Source organism: Sinohyriopsis cumingii, chromosome 12 (assembly GCF_028554795.1).
Source record: "Sinohyriopsis cumingii isolate HCF-2022 chromosome 12, ASM2855479v2, whole genome shotgun sequence".
NCBI lineage: Eukaryota > Metazoa > Mollusca > Bivalvia > Unionida > Unionidae > Sinohyriopsis > Sinohyriopsis cumingii.
Window position 1 is genome coordinate 88,193,307 of NC_142972.1, and position 6,000 is coordinate 88,199,306.

Consider the following 6,000-nt stretch of genomic DNA (forward strand, 5'->3'; position numbering starts at 1 on the left):
ATAATTCGTAATCGCCTGCCTTAAAATACTGTAGGAATTTGCTAATGTATTTCATGGCCCTCGTTTGAATAGATACCAACGATCATGTATATCGACCAAATTTTGTATATTCCTGCCCACAATCATGTATTTTGTATTAAACCGTATATTACACGAGCGCTCTGTGGCAAACTCGGGGGAGGGGGGGGGTCTCTATTATACCCAGAGGCGTAGCTATGATATTTTGCGCCCGGGGACGAACTATAAAATTGGCGCCCCAGCCCCCTCCCCGTTTAATCACATTTTTGAATATTACCCTTGTTTACTTATTATAATGTAACGTTGTAAGCCTCATTTTGGCGCCCCTGTACCTTGGCGCCCGGGGACATATGTACTCCCCTTCCCCCCCTCCCCCCGCTACGCCTCTGATTATACCTGTTGTATCAGTTGAGAAATATATTGAACAGATCAGGCCCCAATACTCTCGCTCTGAAAAACATTAAAATAATTATATGCAGAATATCGGTAGGTCTCCCTCTTGCCGAAAATGTCAGCACCATATATATTTTGCAAGTAATGTAATGGGTATAATAAGACACACACACACACACACACACACACACACTTTTTTGGGAGTGGGGGGGGCAACGGACAGATGCCCCCATTTCCCCAAAAAAATAAAAAGTATTTTATATTTGTGTATTTCCCCCTCAGATGTGTTCTACGTTTTATTAAAACAAAATTTTATATAAAAAATTTAGTTTTTAGAATTTTTGATGGGGTATTTATGTTTCCATAGTGTTATCTAAAGGGTTGTTCGTCCGAGTCTGGTTTCCCTCACCTTGCTCGAAGTTCATTCCCTTGAAATGTTTTGTAACCTTTGCTATATGTCGCCTAGGTCTCAGTGTTTGCTATATGTAATGGTGTTATATTGTGTGTATGCTATATTTTCTTTATGTTTGAGACAGCAAGTATAGATCAAATATCTTTCCCAGTTGTATTTCTTCCTTTATGATGTTATATTGTATCTTTTAATTTGTTTTATGGTTTTCTAATTTTGACGATGGAATGGTGTACTATTTAGACTTTGTTTAAAAAAAATAATTTCCTATTTTATTATTCGAGTGATAATATGTGTCGTTCCTCATAATAGTCTTTAAAGATGTTGATAGGTAGGTTACGCTCGATCCAAGGTTCACGCTTCTTTATTCTCTATGTGTTTTTCCTGGGTCGCGTTAGGCCTCCTTTATTTAGTTTATCTGATTATGCTTTATTGAAAGATCCAAACGTATTTATGAGACCACATTATTCTATAGTGGTCAACCATGCAGTGCGGGAGAAGTTAGTAGGGTTTTAAACTAAGTGTTATACAGTATGTATTTGTGTCTTTATTTTGTCTGTTTATGTTCTACATTGGGTGTTTTCAAAGACTCATGATGGGCCTATGCACTTCACTGAGCCCTGTGACTTAGCCCCATGATGTCATCGCCATTTACTTCCCCCTTATATTTTCCCTGTATCCCTTCCTATCTTTGTCTTTAGAATTTTCTTTCAGAGAAAGAAGAAAAAAAATTAAATTACAAAATTCTTTTATTTTTTTCTTTCTTCCTTTCTTCCCTTTTCTCTTTTAAAAAAAAAAGTTATATGGGTTTCTTTGAAATATTTGAAATAGAATTTGAAATTTTCTTTGAAATATGGCTGTTGTGGGGTGCGAGGAGGGGGTATGGGTATGGCATCAGCTCGCAATTGCGCTACGCGACCCTTCGGTCTGTAATACCTATTCCTCCCTCCCCCTCTCTCCCCCAATTCCAACATCAATTGCGTTATATCAACCTGACGGTAAGTATCTATTCGTCGTAAGACGTATTGAGTTCTTGTTGTGGTTAATATTCTTATTTTTACCACGTATCTTATTTAAAAATCTTTATCACCTGTCCACAGGATATCATCGTAGTTACTATATAGTCTATACATTTTAGAACGATTTTGTTTTCGTAGTCTAAATCTATGAATAAAATGTTATTTTTGTTATACTTATATTTTTTGCAAATTTTCATTATTAACTTTATCCTATTATGTTTAGATTTATCACATTGGACAATCGTATGTAGTTTGGTGAAGTTCGCTGTTTTACATAAAGGGCATTTCGGCATTATCCTCAGCATACGATGTTTGATTGTTTCTTCGCCTGTTAGCCAGGTGTTGTGCAGGTATTTAAAAATTATACTTTGTGTTTTGACAGATCTTATTTTCCCCAATTTTTCCAATTTTTTGTCCAATTTACCCCCTCAGTTGTCCTGCTCTACTCTACATTTTATATTTTTGGTTACCTCCTCCCTAATCCAAGCGTGACTTTTACTTATTAAATTTTGCATAAATCTGTTTTGTTTCTATATTTTAAAATTAGTTCTCATATGTTTGCGTGGCACTTCGATTTTTTTATATTAATTTGTTATTTTTGTATATCTCTGGTCGGTTTCTCAAGGTGAAGCCGAACCAGTAGATGTACGGTGCTTCTCACGCTGTAGCCGGGTCTGAGTGCATTTTTTTTTTAATCTATTGATTATGTTAGTTAATTATAGTAGTAGAGGGCTCGGCAACCCCAAGCCCCCTCTACTTTTGGCCCTATATAATGTCTCTTTTTTTACATGATGCATTTTATGATTCCATATATAATCTATTATTTCGTTGTCTGTTTTGTTTAAAATTGTATTATCCATATCTATGGATTTAATTATGTAGTTAATATTTGAGTATAAATAAGTCTTGGCCACTTGGGCCCGCTCCATGATAGGTAATGGCGCCATGGCCAGATTTTCACATTTTCTCTTATTTTATTGATAATATGTTCATAATTTTCTACAGCTTCTTTTTTTTATTACCAAAGTAAACCCCTAGAGCCTTTACAGTGTCTCTCAGTAAGTGTGTGTGTGTGGGGGGGGGGGGGGGGGCGATAATCCAGGGTGGTTGCCCCTCCAGTTAACTATTTTTAAGATTTCGTGCTTGTTGTGGTTTATTTTGGAACCCGACGCTTATAGCATTTCCCCTCTCTTATAAAGATGTTGCAATCATATGCATGTTAGAGCATTTTTTAATTCTTTTTTAGGCTTGGTATTTGTATGCCTTGTATAATCAGGGGCGGATTAAGGCTCACTGGTGCCCTAAGCACTGACAAATCTTGGCGCGCCCCTCTTTTCCACGTACACCTGAGAAGATAACCCTAGGGTGTACCATGATCAAGAAACAGAACATCATGATCAATTTGCACTAGTTGTATTAGTTTTTTTTACAAATCTTCATTCTTTTTTCTTTCTTTCTTTTCACCCTTTTCTCAACTTTGTGGTGCCCCCTTTGGCCCTGGTGTCCTATGCACGTGCTTAGTCTGCTTAATGGTTAATACGCCCCTGCTTGCACATCTGGGTTGTCTCTTATCGTGTGACGTAGGATTTATATTGCCATTACGTATTCTAGCATTGATAGTGGACATCCTTGTATCACTGATCGTTGTATTTCAAATTCTTTCGTGCATTTCCCGTTTAATTATCCCAGTGTGTAGGATTTTGGTCCATTTTGGAAATTGGGTCCGAAACCAAATTTTTTAAAAACATTCTTTATACAGTTTTGTTCAAATCAGTCGAAAGCTTTCTCCTGGTCGAAGAGTACCATAGCACTCATCATACCAGTTTCATTTATGTAGTTAATTATAGTTTTAATGTTTAAAATATTGTTTTGTATATCCCTCCCCCACAAGTTTGATTTACATTAATTATCTTGTTTATCCTACCCTTTACTGTATTTGTTAAAATCCTACTTAAAATCTTATAGTCCGTGTTTAAAAGTGATATAGGCCTCCAGTTTTTAATCTCGTCTTTATTCCCTTTCCCTTTGTATATAATTGTGATAACTCCCTCCCTCATAGATTTAGTCATTTTATTTTTACTTAAAACTATATTATTATACAAAGCGTTTAAGATCGGCGTCAGTTCACCGTGGAACTTTTGGTAGAATTCCACGATGAGTCCATCTTTCCCTGGTGACTTTTGTGAGTGTTGATATACTTTTTGTGATTTCTTCATCTGAGATGACATCATCACATTGGTCTCTATGTACTGCTGATGTCATCTCACAGTCGACATTTTTTAAGTAGCTGTCGATTGTGCTGAAGTATATGTTCTGTGTGGTGTGTGGTGTATAGTTCTTTATAATATTTGGAAATATTATTTAGGATATCTTCTTTTACAGTATGGGTTACATTGTTTATTTTGATATTGTTTAAAATTGTATCACCCCCTTTTCTAAATTCTTCTCGCTTATATACGTTTTTTGCCTCGTTGTAGATCTCTGTAAATTTTCCCGCCCTTATTATTCTCCCCTGATTTTCGTCTTCTTCAACGATTTTAATTTTGTCTGTCAATCGTTTTTTTTTTCTTTCTCCATCGTCGTTTGTTGTTTTGCTTAGTTCTAATTTGAGTTCGTGTTTGTCTTTTTTTTCTGGGGTTTTTCCGCCCTCTATTTGAGTACTGAATATTTATTCCTTTTATTTTGTTTTTTAAAACATCCCAATCAATTATTATATTAATATTTTCTTCATTTTTGACGGTTTCAATTTCTTTTTTTAATTATTATTTCGACATATTCTTTGTCATTTAAAATCTTATTATTTAGTTTCCATAGTCCTGACCCACATTTTTCTATTTTTTTCATTTTTAGGTCAATAGTGAGCATGAAATGGTCTGATAGCTTTTGGTTGGTTATTGCAGTATTAATATATATTAATGGATCATAAAAATTTCCGTAAAATTTATCAATCCTGCTAGACTGGTTTAATTTATAGTTACCCAGTTGAAATCTCCCCCTATGATTAGATTTTCCATCGAATATTGTTGTAGGTAGGTGTATAAGTTTTCTTTAAAATTAGTTTCTTATTTCTATTAGCTGGCATGTACACATTTATAATATGCCAATTAAACATTTTAACACGTAGCAACCGTCCCTTAAAAAATTCCCCCCTCCTCAAACCTTTCCCAGCTTTTTAAAAATATTATTGTTGCAACCAACTCTAATATCATTATTTGCAAAATTGTTGCATATCTTTATTGCGTTAAGTTTGTCTTCTACTAAAATTTCGAACTCTGGCTTAATTCTATAGTGTGTTTCTTGTATCATTATTACACCAAAGTTTGTTTCTTTGGCTACTTTGTCTGCTTTCGCTTTGTCTATCCCATTGCTGTTGATAGTAGCGATCCGGAAATTTGTTTCTTCCATTTTTGCTTTACTCCCAGGTGCCGCATCACTTTTATATAGAATTTAATTGTATATATTTCAGTTAAAGTTATTATATTCCATTTGTTTTTGTACACACACACCAGCACGCTCGACAAAGAGCGCTTGAGTAATATACAGTTTGATACATCCTACATGGTAGTGGGCAGGAATACATATATAGGTCGTTATCCTTCTCGACCGAAGTAGTAACATTGTTCCAATGCTAACACTCGACGTCCTCGATTTGTGCTTCATCGTATTTGCAGTCTATACACTTAAAGTTACAATGGAAAAGTGTACATGAACATATTTATACCATAGACAGAGCCTTGAAGTACTACTTTTTTCGGTCTAAAACTGTCCCAAAAAAAAAAGAAAAAAAACCCAGCATGTAATAGTTCATTTCGATACAGTTGCACAGAGCATTTGACGTTCATTTTGATGTCAATATATATTGATATCGATTAAGTGCGATTTGTTTTCAAAGCTGCTTTATTGCTGGTAGTGCTTCTGTTTTCAAGTTCGATATATAATATACCCATGGAGCAGTAGTAATACAGAAATCAGAACAACAACCATCATCATCATCATCGGGAGTATTATTATCGTATATGTTGGTCACATCGATGATCATTAATAAAAAGCGGTTGAAATATGAACAATATTCCATCTCTTCAAATAGCAAATAACTAAGCAAAGTGTGTGTGTGTGTGTGTGTGTGTGTGTAATTTTTAACGTAGCTTTAAAAAAAAATGC